The sequence below is a fragment of the Balaenoptera ricei genome, chromosome 1 (genome assembly GCF_028023285.1).
Source record: "Balaenoptera ricei isolate mBalRic1 chromosome 1, mBalRic1.hap2, whole genome shotgun sequence".
NCBI classification, from domain to species: Eukaryota; Metazoa; Chordata; class Mammalia; order Artiodactyla; family Balaenopteridae; genus Balaenoptera; species Balaenoptera ricei.
The window spans coordinates 149161948-149186218 of NC_082639.1; positions in this window are offsets into that span (position 1 = coordinate 149161948).

The following is a 24271-nucleotide window of genomic DNA, read 5'->3' on the forward strand; positions in this document are numbered from 1 at the left end:
TGTAAATACTATCTTTGAAAATAAATTTATACTAGATGATTTATATTTTCTTTTCACCAAGTCACAATATATTTTTAGCTGTCTCACATGATCTGAAAACTCATGATAGATGAAATCTAACTAAAAGATTGTTTTTACTTAGAACATCTGACAGCAGTCAGATACGTGGCATTCCGCAGCTTCTGCTACTAACTAGGGCTGAATCTTCGGTAACGCTTTTCATCTCTATGGGCCCAAATTTCCTCATATCTAAAAGGCTTCCTAAAGTTTCTTTCAGCTTTAAAAATGTCTATGATGCTGTCTCAGGACTTCCCTGGTGGTGCCAATGCAGGGGACACAGGTTCGATCCCTGGTCCAGGAAGATCCCACATGCTGCAGAGCAACTAAGCCTGTGCACCACAACTACTGAGTCCGTGTGCCACAACTACTGAAGCCTGCGTGCCTAGAGCCCGTGCTCTGCAACAAGAGAAGCCACTGCAATGAGAAGCACACTCACTGCAGCTAGAGAAAGCCCCTGCGCAGCAACGAAGACCCACTGCAGCCAAAAATAAATAAATAAATAAATAAATTTATTAAAAATAAATAAATAAATAAATGTAATCTGCTCAAGGAAAACTATTCCTAGGCAGTAGACCATTAAAAGAAAAAGAAGAAGTAAATAATCAAATTAAAAATGAGTGCACTTGAAAATTTATGTAAATTAAGAAAAACTCTATAGCTTATATATAACGTGAAATACCAAGACCTTTATTTATTAATTTGTAAAGTTGAAATTAGAAGAGTGCTAAATTTAAAGAATGCCCCAAACTGGTGATGATTATTACAAATGTAGACTTTAAGTATCATGTAACTACTCTGATAGTGAGGCGTATCAAAGAAAAGGGGGGAGTGAAACTGAGCTGGGGCCCTGTGGGGCTCCCGGGCACGGAGGCCTTTTTGTCTTCTTGTAGGCAAGACTCCAGCCTCTATGACCTTGCCTGAGATCTGAAGGGCAGGTTCGAACAGTTGCTAATCAAGGCAGGAACAGCCAAGAAACCACGTGAGGTAGGATTAAAGGGACCAAGAAGCTCATCAAGATTAGGAGACCACCTGAGGCCCTGCACACACCCTAATCTTGTCAGCGACCCCACCCTTGACCTCCTGGGTGGGGACACATAGTTTTTCCAGGTGCTGTGTCCCCCTTTGCCTGGCAAAGTAATAAAGCTACTCAGAAAAACTACTTTGATAGGATTTGAATACTTTTTTTTGGCCGAGACATGCAACAGGGCCCTCAGCAGTGAGAGCATGGAGTCCTAACCCCTGGACCGCCAGGGAATTCCCTACTCATAAGATTTGGAAGGGAGAAAGTCAGAAACCCTCTTAAAAGGTGACATTAAAAACATGACAGGAACTTCCCTGGTGGCACAGTGGTTGGGAGTCTCCCTGCCGGTGCAAGGGACGCGGGTTCGAGCCCTGGTCCGGGAAGATCCCGCACGCCATGGAACAACTGGGCCTGTGAGCCACAACTACTCAGCCTGTGCACCTAGAGCCTGTGCAAAGTTGATGCCTGTTGCTCTGCAACAAGAGACGCTACCGCAATGAGAAGCCTGTGCAAGCCCGTGCGCAGCAACAAAGACCCAACACAGCCAAAAATAATAAAATAAACAAATAAATTTATTTTTTTTAAAAATGACAAATATTTTTGATATTTTGCAGAGCCTTAGTTTTTATTATATTCTTACTTGATTTTTATTTTTATGGATGTATATTTTTTATTTTTATCAAGCATGAGAACTTTATACCCACTGTTTTCATCACGCTTTTTGTCACTACAAAATAGGCCTAGGAGATCATTTCTTTTCAGTGCGTCCTATCACCTCCTTTTGAACAGCATGGTGTTCAACTGTATCCATCTGTTATTCAGTCTTAGTTCCATATTTATATACTTTTTATTGTTTCCGGTCTTTTAATATTTTAAATAATGGTGCAAGTAATATTCTGTCACATACATTTTATTCATCTATGTGACTGTAACTGCAGAAAAAATTTCTAGATATGCAATTATAAAGCCAAAGGACATATACATTAAAAATACTGATAGATGTTGGCCAACTGGTAGAAACAATTCATTATATTTTAAGGAAATCAAAATTTGTCTTATTTATTCATCTATTCATTCATTTAATACTATTATCTGGCCATCTGTTGTATCTAAGGAATTGTTTCATATGTGTATCTATGTGTGTATGGGGATATAGCAGTGAATAAAATACAAATCTGAGACCATTCGATAGACTGGAATGACAAAAGTTACATATCTGGGAAATAATTGTTCAGCATTTGTTCATCTCTGCCCTGAGACAAGGCGTTTCATAGGCGCTCTTGCTCTCTGTGGTATAGCGCACTGCTTGAATACCCCTGCAGGGCTGAGGAACTCATTTCCTCAGCTGCTGGGAGGGGTGGTGGTGAACCCCATTGCTAAGTTTCCTGAAGTTCAGTGACTCCCTTTTGCCCAATACCACTTCCTTGGAATTGCTCTAAGGATGTTGTTCCCCAGAGCATATTTAGGTGAACTTCCTTTGTGGAAGTCTCCATCTCAGAGGCAGTTTCCTGAGGACCCTGAGCTAAAACACTGTTTATTTGTACCCAGCAGGGACACTGGAGCTAGGGGGTCAGACACTTAAGACTGGAGCTGGAGGCTTTTGAATGGGCCTCTGCTCTCCTTGTGCTCTTACTACCTCCTTCTCATGGGCAGTGTGATGGTTCATGTTCCCCCTCGGGGAAGATACTGGGAAGAGAATGACAGAGAATGAGCTTCATTATCTTCCTTTCTACCTCACCCAGTGGTTAGCCGCTTGAGTGGCTCAAGCTTTCTCAGGGTAAGTTCCTGCCAGACTCGCTCTCAATGTGTTTTTATCTGACATAGTTACTGGCATTTATACATGCATACATGTACACGCACACACATATAAAATGTATATATACCCATATTTATATTTGCATATACATTGTTGTCATTTTTTAGAAATGTTTCACTTTAATGCATTCATATTTGTCAAATGCTTTTATGGCTTCTACAGTTTGAATATGAAGAAAGGCCTCCCCAGTAAAATTCTCTCATGTTTTTATATGAAATTTTCACTTTTTCATGGTATTTACACTGAATATTTGATATATTTGGAATTTATCATGGTCTAAGGAATTAGACAGGAGTACAGTTTGTTTTTTTCTTTTTCAAATAGCTAAACAGTTGCCAAAACAGATAGCCAAATTGTCCATATAGTGAATAGCTTGCCATTTTCCACTATTGCAAAATGCTGCCCTGTTATATATAAATCGCTCTATCTCTTTGGGTCTCTTTATGAATGCCTCTATTGTACTGATCTTTTTATTTGCTAATGTAATACTGCTTTAATCACTGTAATTACAGATTTACATATATGATAGGAGTAGGCCTTCATTACTTCTTTACCTGTTATCTTTATTTTTCTACATAAATTTTATAGATTTTTCTTGTTCCCTCAAAAAACATATTTATATTTTTATTGAGATTGCATTGTGTTTATAAAATAACTTAAGGAAAATAAATGCAACTATGGCAATGAAACTTCTTTTCTGAAAAAAATGTATATGTCGATATTTACTCAACTTTATTAAATGTATCTTTGGCTAAAGTTTTCATCACATAATTCTTACACATTTAAGTTTATTCCTAGATATTTTTATTGTTATTGCTATTGTAAATCAAAACCTTTTCTTTCTTTAATGTATTTTCCTAATGGGTTGTAAGGAAAGTCATTGTAAGAAAGCCACTGACGTTGATATTTGTATATTAAGCTGTATCTAGCCAGCTAAATGATTTCTTAGTTTGCCATTGAATATCAGTTGATAGAATTTACAGATATACAATCGTACCATGTGAAATAAGTGACATTTTCTCTCTTGTTCTTCAGTTTTGGAGGACTCTTCCTTTTTCTAATTACTTTGTCCAGTTCTTCAAAAATTACGGCAATAATTAAGGTAGTGGGCATGCTTATCTTGTGCCTGATGTTAGTGAGACTATGAATATAGTTTCCCTATTGGGTATGCTGTAATTTGAGTTTGAAAAAATTTATACTTTATTATGTTGAAATAATCTATCCTTCCAGTTTTATGAAATTTAATTTTGAATCAGTAATGGATGTTTAATTTTATCACGTCTCTTTGGCATTGATAGTGATGATTAAATGGCTTATTTCCTTTGACCTTTTAATTACATTAATTATAGCAGTAGATTTCCTAATAATAAAAACCTTTGGGAAAACCCCTCTGAGTCATGGTAAATTATTCTTTTTATAAGTTGCCAGATTCTATTAAATGATTTTTACATTAACATGGATACTCACATGTGACATGGAGCTATACTTTTTTTTTTTTTTATAAATTTATTTATTTATTTATATTTATTTTTGGCTGTGTTGGGTCTTCGTTTCTGTGCGAGGGCTTTCTCCAGCTGCGGCAAGCGGGGGCCACTCTTCATCGCGGTGCGCGGGCCTCTCACTGTCGTGGCCTCTCTTGTTGCGGAGCACAGGCTCCAGACGCGCAGGCTCAGTAGTTGTGGCGCACGGGCTTAGTCGCTCCGTGGCATGTGGGGTCCTCCCAGACCAGGGCTCGAACCCGTGTCCCCTGCATTGGCAGGCAGATTCTCAATCACTGCGCCACCAGGGAAGCCCCGGAGCTATACGTTTAAAAGTTATCTCTGTCAGCTTCTGTTGCCAGTGTTTTATTGTGTGTCAGTCTGGGTTCCCAACTGGAATAAATGGAAACTTATTTTAACGAATAGTAGTAAAATGGATTCATGGAAGAATTGAGGAGGCTCAGAAAACCTCTAAAATATTGAGAACTAGACTAGGAAGTTCCATTGTCAGGATCGATGCCCCACAGGGACCCTCCAGGCTGGTGTGGAGAAGAAGACAGCACTTCTGCTACTGTTGAGCACCACATATTGTGACTTGAACAGCCCCATCCAATGAATACAGGCCTCCCAATGGCATCACTGGATCTGCTGTCACTGTTATCTCTGGAAATGAATGGCTGAAACCAATTCTGATACCTGTTGTCGGATTTTATTGGACAGGGGCTCTGGTTCTTGAGCAGCCTGCTGACTCACAGGCCCTCCTGGGTACATTCCTAGGTTTTGTGCCCAGCTCTAGCTGCAAAGGAGGCTGGGAAAGTGCGTGTCTGGCTCTTCTGGTTTCTATTGCAGAAGTGGCCTGTGTGGTGAATAGAGAATTCTCAGTCACTGACGTGGGCTCCAGTGTTAACTAACAAAAACAAAGAGCCCTTGAGAAACAGGAAGCCTATTTTTTCTCTGTAAGGTCTGGAATAAGTAAAATATTATTGAAATTATTTTTTTGAGTAACTGATATAATTTATCTGTGCAACCGTGTAGATTTGATGTCATTTTAGGACGTAGGTGTTTGACCTCTTGCTCATTTTTTTTTCCATTAAAGTCAGTCTGAATTTCCTATTTTTTGATTTCAAATGTGGTATTTATATTTTCTGAAAACTACTTTTTTATATCTTTATTGGAGTATAATTGCTTTACAATGGTGCGTCAGTTTCTGCTGTACAACAAAGTGAATCAGCTATACATATACATGTGTTCCCATATCTCCTCCCTCTTGCGTCTCCCTCCCTCCCACCCTCCCTATCCCACCCCTCTAGGTGGTCACAAAGCACCGAGCTGATCTCCCTGTGCTACGCAGCTGCTTCCCACTAGCTGTCTATTTTACATTTGGTAGTGTATATATGTCCATGCCACTCTCTCACTTCGTCCCAGCTTACCCTTCCCCCTCCCCTGTATTTACTTTTGTTATTTAATTATATTAAATTATATAGTATCTATATATTCTTAGCCTATTTATTATAGCTTGGGTGAGTATTATTGGTTGAATTTGTCTCCCTGAAAAGATGTTTAAATTCTAACCTCCAGAGGCTGTGTATGTGACCTTATTTGGATATAGGGTCTTTGCAGATGATCAAGGTAAGAAGAGGCCCTAAATCCAGCATAACTATTTCCTTACAAAAATGGTAGATTTAGACACAGAGATAGAACACAGTGAGAATGCCATTTGAAGATTGGAGTTATGCTGCTTCAAACCAAGGAACACCAAAGATTTCTGGTATACCACCGGAACCTAGGAGAAAGGCATGGAACAGATTCACACTTACAGACTTAAGAAGGAATCAACCTGCTGACATCTTGATTTCAGACTTTTAGCCTCCAGAACTGTGAGATAAATTTCTCTTGTTTATGCCACTCAGTTTATGGTACTTGGTTACAGGAGTCCTAGGAAACTAATACAGTAAAGCAAGTTAAAATTCTTAACATTGCTTTCTGTGTATTCATCCTTGTATTTTAATTTTGCTCTATAATTTTCAATACTATTTTATTTCATGTATAAAGATTCACAACAAATGGATCTTCATTTTTACTTGACCTCTGCTATAATAAAGTTTTCTTCTTTTTTTCTTCATTTTCTTCTGTCTCGTATTTAATTTTGTTTCATATTAATATCTTGACCAGTACTTTCTATTTCTTTGCATTTGCCTGCCATGTTATTTCCTGTTCTCTAACTTTCAGTCGTCCTTAACTTTTTAAGATATGTGTTTCACATATTGCATAGATAGGCTTTGTTTTATGATCTAACTGGGGGTATGCACCTCTTGCTTAACTTCTAGACAACAAATATACTTGGCTCTGAGAAATTTTGAAATCTCTTTCCAAGATGCTTTTGCTCCTACATCACATTTTACAGTTCAGTGATTCTAAGATTATGTGTGCATGTTATTAGTACCTAGCAACAACAATTCATTGTCTAATTTGAGAAGTATAATCTGGAAGCATAGCTTTGTATTTTGGTTGTTACCTCTCAAGATCCAAAAAAATTCCCTTGTTTACGAAAGTTTCACATGCCTGGTTAGCCATAGAGTATTTTGGAAATTAAATGTATGTATATACATATTTAAAGTAATAAAAGACAAGAAGCATATATTATGGAAGACGGAGTAAAAACATAACAAGTTTGGACATTTTTCAGACCTCATGATACTAACTCCTTCAGCACAAGTCCATTGATCTTTCTCTCTTTTAAACTGCCTTTTTCCTCGACTTTTGGAAATAACATTTTCATGGTTTTTCTCCATCATCTTTTTTTTTTAAATTATTAGCACTTTTTAAATTATTTATTATTATTATTATTATTATTATTATTATTATTATTATTATTATTTTTGGCTCTGTTGGGTCTTCGTTTCTGTGCGAGGGCTTCCTCCAGCTGTGGCAAGCGGGGGCCACTCTTCATCGCGGTGCGTGGGCCTCTCACTATCGTGGCCTCTCTTGTTGCAGAGCACAGGCTCCAGACGCGCAGGCTCAGTAATTGTGGCTCACGGGCCTAGTTGCTCCGCGGCATGTGGGATCCTCCCAGACCAGGGCTCGAACCCGTGTCCCCCGCATTAGCAGGCAGACTCTCAACCACTGCGCCACCAGGGAAGCCCTCTCCATCATCTTTGATGATTCTTCATCACTCATATTTTTAGCTTCATCCTCACCTGTCCTATTTTCTTCTTCCTCCACACTTGATCCTAGGCCCTCTTTTCTCCCTTCTTTGCCCTCTCCCTAGGCTCCATGATATGCAGATGCCTCAAATATTTATATCTCTAGCTCAGACTTCTCCTCTGAGCTCCAAACTTGAATATCTAAAAGCCTACTTTTTTCACTTCAGTGTTACAATGATACCTCAAACTTGGCATGTCCAAAATGGTACTCATGTAGCCTCCTCTACCCTCTTTCTATCCACCTCACTAAATCTGCCTGTCTTTTTTCCCATTTTGAGTGAAAAATAGCATGATCCATCTAGTTATAAAAGTCTTCTTTCATGATTTTACTTCCTAAATATCTTTTGTATTTGTGTAATTTTTTTCCGTATCCACCACCACTATCCTGGCTCAAGCCATAATCTCCTCTCACTTACATCTTCTTTCTGTTTTCTTCCTGTATGTTCCCCCCTGCAGCCAGAACGATCTTTTTCAGATAAAAATTTGACAAATTATCCCCTCACTTACAGTGCTTTGATGTTTGTAGATGTTCTTAGGATATAGAAATATCCACACAGCCTGTGAGGCTTTACATAACCTGGTCTCACCTATTTCCCACTCCAGCGTCCTCTCTCTGTTACTCACACTCACATTTTTCTGGTTCTTAGAACTGAGCATTTAGCCAGACTCCTCCCTTTGCCTGGCATATTATTCCTACTTCTCTTTACCTAATAAATTTTACTCATCCTTCAGACCTCGTTTAATAATATCACTTTATCGTAAAAGTCTTCCAATTATAACCCCTTATATTAGTCAGGGTTTTCCAGAGAAACAGAACCAATAAGATATAGAGAGAGATTTATTATAAGGTATTATCTCACTTGATTGTGGAGACTGAGAAGTCCTATGATCTGCCAGAGACCCAAGAAAGCTGGTGGTGGGTTGAGAACCAGTAGTGGTGAGGACAGAAGAAGATCAATATTCCAGCTCAGTTAGGCAGAGGGACGGTGAATCCAACCTTCCTCCATATTTTTGTTCTTTTCAAGCCCTCAGTGGATTGGATGATGCCCACTCACTTTGGGGAGGCCCATCTGCTTACTCCATCAACCAATTCAAGTGTTACTCTCTTCCAGAAACACCTTGATAGACATACCTAGCAATTATGTTTAATTGGATATCTGGTCATCTAGATGCATAAAATTAACCATCACACTCCTCATGGCACTGTATACCTTTTCTTCATGGTGCTATGACAGTTACATTTTTACACTTATTTGTGTGATTATTTGAGTAAGAACCCTCTCTCCAACTGGGCTGTAAGCTTCATAAGAAGGACCTCAATGGTTTTATTCACCTTTGTATTCTTAACATAATTTGTATGATCCATCTAATGATTGAATAAATAATTGAATGGATGTTAAATGACTATGAGTTCTATCCACGTATTAAACTGTCATATTGAAGCTTAACATTGCAAATGTCTCATTGTAACAGTTAAAATTCCTACAAAAATGGTGAATACCCTGCAACATGAATTGTATGTAAATTTACAACTACACGTTTTTCTGTTGGTGAGCTTTCTCTGCATAGAAGATAGGATTTTACTGGAAAGGGTTGAACTGCAGAATTTTCTACTTGAAAATGACATCTATACTAAATATCATTAAAAGAGATGATTCACTTCAGTCAAATGATCTATATTTAGAAGGCCAATCTTGAGAAATAAGTAAACAACCACGGCCCTTAAAAAGAAAATCTAACAATTTACACAATGCTGTGTATTTCCACTCTACTTCCCTCATGTGGTATTAATCAGAATCAACAGCTTTATGGTTCAGAAGTACGTCATTGCCATAATCACATTAACTTTGGGAGCAGCTTCAGTGACAACATATGTCAGAGTTACAGCAAACATGAATATGTAGAAACATGTGGAGTGAAAAAATTTAGACAGACAACTTCCAATTCTGGCTCCCTCATTCATAATTCTTCAAGTGTCAGTTTTCTTTAACTTGAAAAAAACAATTTTCTCTCGTGTTGCTGTGATAAATTGCTATCAAGTGGCTGGCCTGGTTTCTGTCTTATAGAAGAAATTTAACGTGGTTCCCTTATATTCCATTATCTTTTTAATGCCAAATAAAAATAAACATTTATATTTTATGAATTAATCAAAGTTTCCAAATCTGGCTGATCATCAGAATCATCTCGGAACCCTTATAAAAAGACAAGTTCTCAGGCTCTATCTACAAAGATTCAGATTCTACAGTTTTGCATTGGGGCCCCTAAGATGTATGTTTTTCCAAATCTCTACAGGTGATTCTGATGGTGAGCCAAACTTTTCTACCTCTACTGGGGCATTTCACTCTTTTTATAACTGCCATTTAATAAGTGCCTGTGATGAGCCAGGCACTTTACTTTTATTACTCACAATAATTCCATAAAATTTCTGTGGTACAGAAAAGATGAATAAATTGTCCAAGGTCCCAGAGCTAGTAAATTTAGGAGATAGGGTGTGAATCAAGTGTTAATAGACTCCAAAGCTCATTTTCTTTATTATTCTGTGCAACATCTTCTCTCTCACTCATTTAAAAGTGTACTGTTGGTAACTTGCTCAAGTTCTGTACCACAGGGAGATTCTAGGATGATATCTGAGAAGTTGCCATACATAGAGAACATGAGGCAGCCTTTATGGATTGAGTAGTACCAGACTCTGGACAGAAGACCAGGAATGAGTCTCACTTCTGACACTCTAGCTTTGTGGCTTTAGGCAAATTTATTAAGTGGCCTGAGTCTTAGCTTCCTCAATTGTTGAACACAGATAATACATGAGACTACAAGACTTTTCTCATGAGGTTTATTGTGATAATGAGAGAAAGTAATATGAAATGCCACATCAATATAAGGTGGTATTATATGGGTTTTTAAATCTTGCAAAAAAAATAAATATATATATATGGTCACCTCTCATTAATTCAAGAATTAAGGACTAAAGCATTACCATTAAGATAAATTATAAATGCAAAGCAATATGACTCCTTACACTTTCATTTAATCAGGTATTATTCTAGTACAAAAAGAGTGTGTGTGTGTGCGTGCACGTGCATGTGAGTGGGTGTGTGTATGTGTGTGTTTAATGAATGATTAGGCAGTTTTACATTTTTAAATTCTCTCACCAGTAAGCATTTTGTAGGACTTTAGAAACAGGCTGGTTAAATGAGCATTTAGGTACACTTTTACAAATCATCATATCATTTATTTTCAGAGAGCTAAATACAAACTAAGGTATGTGTGTCCCGGGTTCTTCCTTAAAACTGAAATGGCAAGAAAATTCCTGTCATGCACTAAAATAATTAAACATATGGATGCTTCTGTTCTGAGAACATTAGTTGCCCTGAGATAAACAGAAGCTACCTCCTTCCTAGATAAAGAATGAAGAAGGACGTTAGCTGGGGAGGGGGTGGGTACTAGACATTTCACATTAGCCAGTAACATAATTTAATACTAAATTTATAAGGAATATGAGAGAAGGGAACCCTTGACTAAAGTTGACAATTTTTGTGACATGCTGGTTAAAAGACCAGAGTTTCACAATCATAGATGTTTAGATTTTTCAGAAGTTCTTGAAGTTTTGAGGACAGGAGTTACCTGATAACCTTGAACTATATTACTACTTAAAGTGTAGTTCTGGTCTCTATGTTAAATCAGTATTGTAATTTTTTAAAAATCGATGGTTATCAGCAACAGAGAATCAAAGTTTTGAGCCCTCTGTGAAGAAAGCTGTTTTTCAGATCAGTTACTACCATCTCCAAGAGTCTAACAGCTTTTTATGAACATTTTGAATAGTTGAAACTTTTGAAAAATTTCCTCTAAGTTCTATATCTATTTTCAAACAAAGTCTAGAAGGCAGACTGTTTAGATAAGTCACAGTTAGAGAAATATTTGGAAATATGATCTTTAAGATTTATCTGACTCAACTGATAGGCACCAAATTTCCTGTGACTTAATTTATCCTCAATAGAGAACTCAATGCAGTAAACCAGCTGGAATTTTCCCTCAAGTGTGGTTGTTCTAATGGGACCTTAATCTCAAGATAAAGTTTATGTAAAAATGTCATTCATCAGAAATGATGAAGCAGGGACTTCCCTGGTGGCACAGTGGATAAGACTCCATGCTCCCAATGCAGGGGGCCCAGGTTCGAGCCCTGGTCAGGGAACTAGATCCCACATGCATGCCACAACTAACAGTTTGCATGCCACAAGTAAGGAGCCTGTGAGCCGCAACTAAGGAGCCCACCTGCCACAACTAAGACCCAGTGCAACCAAATTAATTAATTAATTTAAAAAAAGAAATGATGAAGCAGAGGAAAAAAGCTGGTAAGAGGAATCAAAGAAAATATCTTACATATACTAAAATGCTTAATAGGTCATTATCAAAGAATGTAATACCATACTATTGAATAGTAAAGCTGAGTATGGATATTTTTTTCCTATTGTGGCTTAATTGTACATTAAAAGAGATTATGATAGACTATAAAATATTTAGTCTCTCAACAGCTTCACTGCATAATATTTATCAAATGCTCCCTAATCTGGGTTCTAACTTCTTAGAGTCTTCAATATCTAAGAAAATATATCTTCCTTAAGACTTCTTAGATGATAGTAAGAAAACTAGTTTTAAAAATAGTAGTTTTTATTGTGTATGAAATTTGGAGTGAGTTTTATTGTGGCATATGTTAGCTATGGGGTAGGGAGACAGTGTTCTTCTCCTAGAGGCACTAATAAAAATTTCAATTTTTAGGCAAGGTGTGATGCCCAAAGCATAGGGTATGAGAGCATAGCTTTTCACAAAAACAACACAGTTTCAAACGCCAGATCCTAATGATGGGGAGTGAATAATGAGCGGGAACTCTAAGTGATGCTGTGTTTGAAAATCCTGGCTGCCTAGTAACTTGTTAGTGCAGGAAAATCAGAAAGGAAGAAGTAAGGCTTTAATTCACTTAGTGGGCAATCTCTCAGGATCATAACACTCTGAGAAGGGGGCATGGTTATTAAAGGTAAAGTAGTGCCTGAGGCTTGGCAGGGGGAGGTGCGTCCTTCTAATATTTCTTATTAGAAGGCAAACTCTGGTCCAAAGTAGAAGTTTAGTTATAAAACCTTGAGCACAAGGTCAGGGATAGATTACCATTAAGAATGGACTGATGCAAAATCAACCCTGTCGTACTTGTTCAACATGATAAAACCTGGTTTTGAACCTTGGCTCCACCAGGTCACGAGCCAGTCACTTCAGACAAGTAGCTTATCCTTTTTTAGCTTTCCTTATATCATTTGAATTCTTCACAGTAATCTTAACTAAGTAACTATAAACTTATCATTCCCTGTTTTTTGTTTTTGTTTTGGCAAAATGAAGATTATACTTTACAGGAATATATTGAGTATTAAATGTCATAATATATCAAAAATGCCTGGCACGTAATAGGAAGTCAGTGAATAAAAATATTTGTCCTCTTTTCTCAAACACTGTTTGGCTTCTTCAGCTTAGTTCTGAGGAGTGGAGAATGGGATGAACCAGTGGGTTCCATATTCTGAAGCATGCATCTTTAAACCCTGGGTAGGCCAATGCGTGAAATAGAGACTTCAAAAGAAATCCTGAAGCAACAAAGTTGCTGCCCTGGTGACGTGTTACACTAACTGATGTATCATCTCCTTGACCTCAGATTTCCACACAACCCAGATCCTTGTCCTCACTTGTACTTTTATTTGTTTTGCTTTTCTACTGTCAAACCTGGGCTTCTGCCTATTCTATCTTCAATCCGTAGAGTTGGTTTTGGCACTTGATCTGTCCCTTTTTCTTCTTCAAATTGAACCTATTACTCTTTTTGGAATTCCTCTCACCCATCCCCATCCCCTGGACAGAAGCTGACAGAGTGGGTAAACTTCTCCCAGATTCTCCCAAAGCCCCTGATATGCACCTATTATCTGCACAAGAAGGTTCTCCTCCTCTACCCAACTCTTTGCTGCACTGTGAATAACTGTGTGGAGGACATTTTCTAGGACATTATTTATTTGTTCCAATAATGCCATTTGGGAAATTTATTTAGAGCTAAATTCTAGAAAAATATTGTCTAAAACACTGTTACGTGTTCTCCATTTTGATAATGAAAGATCTGAAATTTATGCTATATCCCTTTCTTCTTTGTTTGCCAGTAACTTTAAAATCAAATTTGAAAAATCAACTGTGTATAATCTCATGATCTACATATTTGGGTTCCTGATTTTGACACACTAATTTCATTCATATTTACTGGATTCTGATTTTTTAATTCATATTTACATTTTACACTTTTATTCTAGTTTTTTTTTTTCCTGAAAACCCCATTTGGATCTTTTGCAGGAAGAAGTAGGAGATAATTAAGCAAATGATTCCATCCTACTATCATTCTTATCACTCTAAGAATAATTTTTTTTAAATAAATTTATTCATTTATTTATTTTTTAGCTGAGTTGGGTCTTCGTTCCTGCTCGCGGGCTTTCTCTAGTTGTGGCGAGCGGGTGCTACTCTTCCTTGCAGTGCGCGGGCTTCTCATTGCAGTGGATTCTCTTGTTGTGGAGCCCAGGCTCTAGGCGTGTGGGCTTCAGTGGTTGTGGTGCGTGGGCTCAGTAGTTGTGGCTCACGGGCTTAGTTGCTCTGTGGCATGTGGGATCTTCCCGGACCTGGGCTCGAACCCGTGTCCCCTGCATTGGCAGGCGGATTCTTAACCACTGAGCCACCAGGGAACCCTCAAGAATAATTTTTAATGTGTTATTTCTTCTACAAGGCTTTGAATCGATTTTTAAATTTATCTTTCTAGTTTCTGAATTACTTATTATAAGTAAATAATAAACATATGTTTGTTGTATGAAAAAAATGATAAAGTAGCCCCAACGTTGGAAGATGCAGATCCTGGACAGTTAGTGCCATTCATTCATTCATTCATCTAAGCTATTAAATAACCACGGGGTGTCAGGCACTCCTCTAGGTGTTGGGGATACAGTAATGTCATAATAGATTTGAAATATTATGAGGACTTCTAGAATAGGATGAATGTCCCTTAATGGTAGGTGACAAATTCAGGACAAGAACTTTGGGGGAGAACATAAATGTGATTTGAGCATGTAGAGGTAAGAGCAGCTTAGACTAACATATAGGCAAGAGTGGATTCACTAAAGAACACAGGCAAAATCAAGCCTTCCAGCCTTTTGTGTCATACGTAAGAATATAAATAATAACAAAGCGTTAATATCCATAATATATAAAGAGTTCTTAAACCTCAAAAAGAAAAAAAGATCAACAATTCAATAAACACAGGGGCTTCCCTCGTGGCACAGTGGTTAAGAATCTGCCTGGCAATGCCAGGGACACAGGTTTGATCCCTGGCCGGGGAAGATTTCACATGTCGTGGAGCAACTAAGCCCATGCGCCACAACTACTGAGCCTGAGCTCTAGAGCCTGCAAGCCACAACTACTGAGCCCACGTGCCACAACTACTGAAGCCTGCATGCCTAGAGCCCGTGCTCCACAAGAGAAGCCACAACAATGAGAAGCCTGCACACCACAACAAAGAGTAGCCCCTGCTCGCGGCAACTAGAGAAAGCCCGTGCGCAGCAACGAAGACCCAACGCAGCCAAAAATAAAATTAATTAATTAATTAATTAAAAAAAAATTCAGTAAACACAGGGACAAACAGACATTTCACAGAAGAAATACAAATGGCCAATAAATATATGCAAATCTCCAGCTCTTTAGTTATCTGGTATATGCAAATTACAAACCCAATGCTATACCATTTATAGTCATCAGATTGTCAAAAATTAAAGCCAGTATCTTGAGGGCAAGGATATAATCTGTGATTAGAGAACCCGTTTCCTTAATTTCAGTAAAAACTATTGAAACATTGAAAGGCAACATAGACTTATGCTTGAAATAAATAGTTTTCAAAACATACTGTTTCTGAGACATTATTCACAAGATTGTTTTTGCCACAAGAACAAGATATAGGTCCATTTTATGTTTGTTTTTACTGTTTTATCCTTAGCATTTGGTATAATCCTTACCCACATTGAGTGCTCAATAAATCTTTGTTGAATTATAATTTACAAAAATTACATGAAAGAGGACCAACTTTATATATTTTGAATGAGAATGCATTATTTCTGTGAAGACATTTTTAATGAATCTGTGTTTTTCCATTCTTATTTGAACATGGTGAGAACTTGGAAAGTGGAAAATTCCAAATCTTCAGAGATAGTTTCTTAAAAAACTATTTAATTAATAAAACTGTGTGCTTTTAAAAATCTCAAAGATTTATTGCTGCTGACATGCTCTAGCAGTTCTTATAAGTAGTGGAGGGAAATTTTAAAGCTTAGCTTAACATAGCAATTGTGGAAAGAAAATGGTATTAATGAAGCTCTGCATAATTTTTCCTTCTTGCCATATTTTGATTTTTTCAGTCTGGTATGGTAGATGAAGCACTGAATTATATCTCACTTGCCCCTGCTACCAACTCCTGTGTAACTTTGTTTACTTAATTTCTCTGGGTCTTTGTTTTCTTATGTGCAAGGTAAGACTCTTGTGACCTTTCAAATCTCTACAAATACAAGGAATTAGCTTATTTACAAGGTTGTATGGGTGGAAGAAAACTTGTTTATTGTATGAACTGAATTTGACTGGGATTTTTTTTTTTTTTGAGGCCCTTAAGATACCATAGCAATAATCAAAGATGTCCCAAATCATAATTTAAACAGGAAAATTTTATTGTTAGTTTTATTGTTAATGTACCCCATTCCTTCTCTGTATTCTTCCTCTGAGTTTCTATTTTGTTTCAGATCATTTGGGGCCATTGGAGAGGCACTTGAGAGATTTTTCTTTCCTAACTTTTCTCAGAAGTTAAAAAAAAAATCTGTAATACAAATCTTACTGGAGTTAAAATGTAAATTTCCAGTTTATTTATTGGTCTTTAATACATCAATGATACATTTACATGACCTTACCCAGTAAACTTTTCCCCTACTGCCAACTATTCTAAATCTATTCATCCTTTAAATTTCAATTAAATGTCACGTTCTTCTGAAATACCTGTCTCCTTTTGCTTTCTGCTATCTTTCACTTGGTGCCCTTCTTGTCATCTGTCAGCTGTCACTGGATTGTTTATCTTTTGAGGGCAGATACCATATCTTTTTTTTTTTTTTCTTTTTTTTTAAACATCTTTATTGGAGTATAATTGCTTTACAATGGTGTGTTAGTTTCTGCTTTATAACAAAGTGAATCAGTTATACATATACATATGTACCCATGTCTCTTCCCTCTTGCATCTCCCTCCCTCCCACCCTCCCTATCCCACCCCTCTAGGTGGTCACAAAGCACTGAGCTGATCTCCCTGTGCTATGTGGCTGCTTCCCACTAGCTATCTATTTTACGTTTAGTAGTGTATATATGTCCATGACACTCTCTCACCCTGTCACATCTCACCCCTCCCCCTCCCCATATCCTCAAGTCCATTCTCTAGTAGGTCTGTGTCTTTATTCCCGTCTTGCCTCTAGGTTCTTCATGACCATTTTTTTTTCCCTTAGATTCCATATATATGTGTTAGCATACTGTATTTGTTTTTCTCTTTCTGACTTACTTCACTCTGTATGACAGACTCTAACTCCATCCACCTCATTACAAATACCTCCATTTCATTTCTTTTTATGGCTGAGTAATATTCCATTGTATATATGTGCCACATCTTCTTTATCCATTCATCTGATGATGGACACTTAGGTTGCTTCCATGTCCTGGCTATTGTAAGTAGAGCTGCAATGAACATTGTGGTACATGACTCTTTTTGAATTATGGTTTTCTCAGGGTATATGCCCAGTAGTGGGATTGCTGGGTCATATGGTAGTTCTATTTTTAGTGTTTTAAGGAACCTCCATACTGTTCTCCATAGTGGCTGTATCAATTTACATTCCCACCAACAGTACAAGAGTGTTCCCTTTTCTCCACACCCTCTCCAGCATTTATTGTTCCTAGATTTTTTGATGATGGCCATTCTGACTGGTGTGAGATGATACCTCATTGTAGTTTTGATTTGCATTTCTCTAATGATTAATGATGTTGAGCATTCTTTCATGTGTCTGTTGGCCATCTGTATATCTTCTTTGGAGAAATGTCTATTTAGGTCTTCTGCCCATTTTTGGATTGGGTTGTTTGTTTTTTTGTTATTGAGCTGCATGAGCTGCTTGTAAATCTTGGAGATTAATCCTTTGTCAGTTGCTTCATTTGCAAATATTTTCTCCCATTCTGAGGGTTGTCTTTTGGTCTTGTTTATGGTTTCCTTTGCTGTGCAAAAGCTTTTAAGTTTCATTAGGTCCCATTTGTTTATTTTTGTTTTTATTTCCATTTCTCTAGGGTCTGGGTCAAAAAGGATCTTGCTGTGATTTATGTCATAGAGTGTTCTGCCTATGTTTTCCTCTAAGAGTTTGATAGTGTCTGGCCTTACACTTAGGTCTTTAATCCATTTTGAGTTTATTTTTGTGTATGGTGTCAGGGAGTGTTCTAATTTCATACTTTTACATGTAGCTGTCCAGTTTTCCAGCACCACTTATTGAAGAGGCTGTCTTTTCTCCACTGTATATTCTTGCCTCCTTTATCAAAGTTATGGTGACCATATGTGCGTGGGTTTATCTCTGGGCTTTCTATCCTGTTCCATTGATCTATATTTCTGTTTTTGTGTCAGTACCAAACTGTCTTGATTACTGTAGCTTTGTAATATAGTCTGAAGTCAGGGAGCCTGATTCCCCCAGCTCCATTTTTCGTTCTCAAGATTGCTTTGGCTATTCGGGGTCTTTTGTGTCTCCATACAAATTGTGAAATTTTTTGTTCTAGTTCTGTGAAAAATGCCTGTGGTAGTTTGATAGGGATTGCATTGAATCTGTAGATTGCTTTGGGTAGTACAGTCATTTTCACAATGTTGATTCTTCCAATCCAAGAACATGGTATATCTCTCCATCTATTTGTATCATCTTTAATTTCTTTCATCAGTGTCCTATAATTTTCTGCATACAGGTCTTTTGTCTCCTTAGGTAGGTTTATTCTTAGATATTTTATTCTTTTTGTTGCAATGGTAAACGGGAGTGTTTTCTTAATTTCACTTTCAGATTTTTCATCATTAGTGTATAGGAATGCAAGAGATTTCTGTGCATTAATTTTGTATCCTGCTACTTTACCAAATTCATTGATTAGCTCTAGTAGTTTTCTGGTAGCATCTTTAGGATTCTCTATGTATAGTATCATGTCATCTGCAAACAGTGACAGCTTTACATCTTCTTTTCCGATTTGGATTCCTTTTATTTCTTTGTCTTCTCTGATTGCTGTGGCTAACACTTCCAAAACTATGTTGAATAATAGTGGTGAGAGTGGGCAACCTTGTCTTGTTCCTGATCTTAGTGGAAATGGTTTCAGTTTTTCACCATTGAGGACAATGTTGGCTGTGGGTTTGTCATATATGGCCTTTATTATGTTGAGGAAAGTTCCCTCTATGCCTACTTTCTGCAGGGCTTTTATCATAAATGGGTGTTGAATTTTGTCAAAAGCTTTCTCTGCATCTATTGAGATGATCATATGGTTTTTCTCCTTCAGTTTGTTAATATGATGTATCACGTTGATTGATTTGCGTATATTGAAGAATCCTTGCATTCCTGGAATAAACCCCACTTGATCATGGTGTATAATCCTTTTAATGTGCTGTTGGATTCTGTTTGCTAGTATTTTGTTGAGGATTTTTGCATCTATGTTCATCAGTGATATTGGCCTGTAGTTTTCTTTCTTTGTGACATCTTGATACCATATCTTGTTCATTGTTCAATCCTCATGTCAAATGACTTTCGAAAAAAGCACTAAAATATATTGACTGGATGAATAAATTAATGAATTAAACAGGCAACTTGAGTCTTTATTGTTTGAAGATGTTTTTCTTTGGTACACTCTCCTTTCCAGATACTTATACAATGTGCCCTTTATTTCTACTGGTCCCTACAATTTATACCTATTGGAAAGACAATTCTGCTAAAACTGAAAGGCAGTATTTATGCTCCAGCCCAAGGCATTTATTGAATGAATGAATGAATGAATGATGAAACAATCAATCAAACCTTTCCATAATTATGTAGAAGACTTTTGGGACTTTCCTGGTGGTCCAGTGGTTAAGAATCCACCTTCTAATGCAGGCGGATGCAGGTTCCATCCCTGGTTGGGGGACTAAGATCCCACATGCCGCAGGGCAACTAAGCCCACGCACCACAACTACTGAGCCTGCGTGCTCTGGATCCCGCGTGCAACAACTAGAGAGAAGTCTGCACGCCACAACAAAGAGTCCATGTGCTGCAACTAAGACCCTACACAGCCAAATAAATAAATAAATATTTTTTAAAATTTAGAAGAAGACTTTTAAATATCTTCTGTACTCGACTTGTATTTCTGTTATTCTATTGCAAGCAAATGATGCTGAGATTAACATGGTCTGCTCTCTAAGTGCAATGAGAGTTGTGAATTTGTTTTGGTAGATAACAAATGCTAATGAATGCTCTGAACTTCAGGGGGATCTCAGGGAAACATGAGCCTCTGTTAAGTCTGGAGTTTTGGGGGGTGAGTAGTAAGGGAATTACAAAGAGAACTGAGTTGAGGGTCTTTTCCCCAAGTCTTTCTATTGCATTTCTGTCTCATGGAATTCTTATGGAATTGTAGACAGTCAATGGGTAGGTTCCTGTTCAGAGTGATGATTTCTGTTCTTGAAAAACTAAGGAGGAAAAGAGTAGGGGCCAAGAGAAATATGTGTGGACCTGAGTTGTCTAGGCTAAATGGAGCAAAACTACATTAGGGTAGGTTGAAATTGGGACTTGATCCAAGACTCAAGATAAAAATGTAGAATACATTTTGTTGGTCTGTATTATATATTTTGCAGGTATCTAGCAAATGCTTAGTCAAAAATTAGTGGCTTTATCCTTAATTACCTCTTCCAGGAGATAAAACTAATAGTAGGATGTCTTGGGAATTCCCTGGCAGTCCAGAGGTTAGGACTATGTGCTCTCACTGCTGAGGGCCTGGGTTCAATCCCTGGTCGGGGAACTAAGATGTCACAAGCAGTGCAGTGCAGCCAAAAAAAAAAAAGAAGGAGGATGTCTTGGTATATTTTTTGGATTAAAGAGTGATATGATTAAAACAGTATGCTCTAAGATTAGTCTTGTAAGCAGCGTTCAGTTCAGGGACAATTGAAAGAGGATAATACTAGAACTGGAAATCAACCACGAAGTTACTTTGTTAATGCAGAATGTGGTCATGAGGAATCAAACCAGTGAGTTCACGGGAATGGGGATGAGAAAAGTTAAAGAGGACACTGTGACTGTGAGAACACAGGGAAGACAAAGACAAATATTATCTGATGTAATTCACCCACTGTGTAACAGACTAGATTGCAGGCAGAAAATTCACTTTCAGCCTAAGAAATAGTTTGAAGAAGTTTCAAAATATATGCTATTTCTCAGTCAAATATAAAAAGCACATTTTCTTAATTTACTGTGTTTCTTAATTTTAGTCCTTCTACATTTATTTATTTCTTAATCTTCTTACCCAACTTTAAACTCTCAATGGCAAAGGAATTGAGGAGTGTTTGGGAAGCGTATTCCCTGAGAATGGGTCAACAACTGATGGGTTTTTTTTTTAGGGAGCCAATGTGGAATCCGAAGTAGAAATTGTATCCTGGAATTATTTTGAAAGAGATCCCACAGAAGAAGGCTTCTTATAAGGGGTCAGGCAGCCTCAGCAGAAAAATCGTAAATTGAAAGGGTCATGTATTATTAGCTGAAGAATGTTGCCTAAATCAAAGGCAGGTGCAATATGATAAGTCCACTAGAGTGCTCAAGAGGGAAAAAAACCAATTTGTAACTCTGGCATCAGACAGAAGAAGCTAATAATAGATTATATTGGTGTCAGTCAAGTAAGACTTTTCCTACCTCTTATTTCTGCTTTCTATGCATCCTTTCTTCAACCTTGAAGGAATCAGAGGCAGTCTAGTGAATGGAAGAGGGAAAACAAACATTCTGGGAGGAGTTTCCACTTTCAGGAATAATGGGGTAGGAAATGGAACCAACTTACTCACTGAGAACAACACGAAAGCATGGCCAAAATACTTTAAAATTACTAATTTAATGACATGAGGAAGCTAACAAAGCATTGAAAATATGTAGGGCCAACATTTGGGAGAAGAAAACACAGAGAAATAATTCCAACATTTGGAGCTTCTCTTTTCTTAGGAGTGTCTACCAAGAAGAGGTGGCTCAGAGGATGAGAAGATGAAAAATAGAAGTGGACAATCTATCAGGAACATCTAGATCTAGATATATAGATATATTGATATATATCCTAGCAGACTTTATACATATATATTGATATATATACCAGCAGCCTTTTTAATGGAAATTATCAAGCAGATGCTGAAGTTTATATGGAAACAAAAAAAGACTTAGAACAGGCAAAATAAGCTTGAAGAAGAATAAAGTTGAGAACTAATACCACCATATTTTCAGACTTACTATGAAGTCATTGGTTTTGGTTTATACATAGAAAAATAGATCAACGGAACAAAACAGAGAGTCCAGAAACAGATTTACACATATACCATTACTTGACTTTTTTACAAAGTTGCCAATGTAATTCAATAAATGGTGTTAGAGCAACTGTATACCCCTATGGAACCTAACCCTAACCCTAACCCTAACCCTAACCCTAACCCTAACCCTAACCCTATGGAACCTCACAGCATGCATCATAGACCTAAATGTGAGGGTTAAAACTATAAAGCTCTTCATAAAAACAGAATGTCTTCTTGACATTGCCTGATATTTACTGCTATTATAGTGCCATTTGGTAGTAAATAAACAAAACACATGACTAGCCTCATAAAAATTTTAGCAAACACGATCCTAGATTGGACAAACAGTGTAGTTAAGTGGGTGGTAGTTGAAAGGTTGGACTCTATAGAGGCAGACCGCCTGTGTTCTAATCCTGGTTCTGCCACTTACTACGGGTGTGATCCTGGGCAAATTTCTTAACCTTACTCTGCCATAATTTCTAAATTTAAAATGAGATAACAACAGTAGGATTTGGTTGAAGATTTTAAATAAGATAATTTATGGAAAATGCTGCCATATACTAAGCAGTCAATAATTAGTTATTATTAGTATTTGTTACCATGTCACCTTGAGGAAATCCCTCTAAATCGATTTGTATAGCTCTAAATCATTATTTTCAATGGCTACATAATAAACCATTGTATGGATGTACCATTGCATGGAATACCCCCTATTGATGAAAATTTTCATTTACTTGCAATGAAAAACACACCGATCATGAAATGAGTTGCTATGACTCATACACTGAATCACTGAGATGAGTCTTGTCATGTAGTTATTGCAACGATTTAGAATAATTTTAGTATGAATGTATGCCGTGGAAAAAAAAGACACGATAACCCCTCCCAACCACACCTTCAGCAGCATCTTTTGGGTGATTAATGATGGTCCCTGTGTAGTTGTCTACTGTTTTGTAGGATTCAAAAGCAGGGGGAGGGCAATAAGAAAAACTGTATTTTTAATGCCAAGACACCTATTTGCAAAGTGGAAAAATGATGTTTTTAGCCCCACTTGTTTTCCTTGATTGAACTTGGAAGAATTTTCTCTCTTCTTCAATTATAATTTATTTTCTATTGCCTAGACTCAAAATTCTAGTACTTAATATTCATATAATCAATTCTTTGGCCCACTCCTGCCTTCCAAATCTTCTATTTTGTATTATGCTCTTGCCATCCTGGAACACTTCATCTTTTCCCAACATGTTCTTTCCTCAACTTGGGATATCCTTTCATCCACCTCCATCAAATCAAGCTCAAGGGCAGCTTCTTCAGAGCCTTCTCTCTTTCCTGCTTCCCTTTCAGTATAAATCTCCCTTCCCCTCCATTCAAGTTATACATTAAATCTCTGTCATGACTTCCTGCATTTTCTGTTTTGGTTTTGTGGTAATGTGGTTGCATGAGTTATGGCCTCTGTTAAATTATAAGCTTGTTGAAAACAAAGCATCTCTTATTTCTTAAATTGGATCAACATACTGCTTTGCATATATTTTATGGTCAATAATATTGTTTAAACAAATGAATGAGGATTATAAGCTAAAAAAGTTGTAAAATAGTTGCACTTTTAGGTAAATAATTAAGAACAAAAATAGGAGGAACATTATCACCGTGCCCGATTGTTAATTCATAGTTAATTAGCTATGGTTACTGGTAAGCACAGAAAATATCAATGGTTATTTGAATTTCAGAAGCAGAAAAAATACTCAAATTAATGAATTCACTTAGAATACGAGACATCAAACTAAATGGATTTGGTTTAGATGAATTAATTCATTGAAATACTCTTCTTTATATTTAACATATTTTAGAAAACATTTCCAGGAATAGGCTAGAGTATTAAGACTATGTGCAGTTGCTTTTTATCTCAAGGTCTGCCAGTGCCATTCATCTAATTCTTTCTTTCTTTGCATATTTTAACTGTTCTTTAGGCATCTTGTATATATGAGATTTGCCTCATACCTAAAATAATTCATGTACATCATTCACAGTGGTTTATGCATTTCTTTTCAGAAA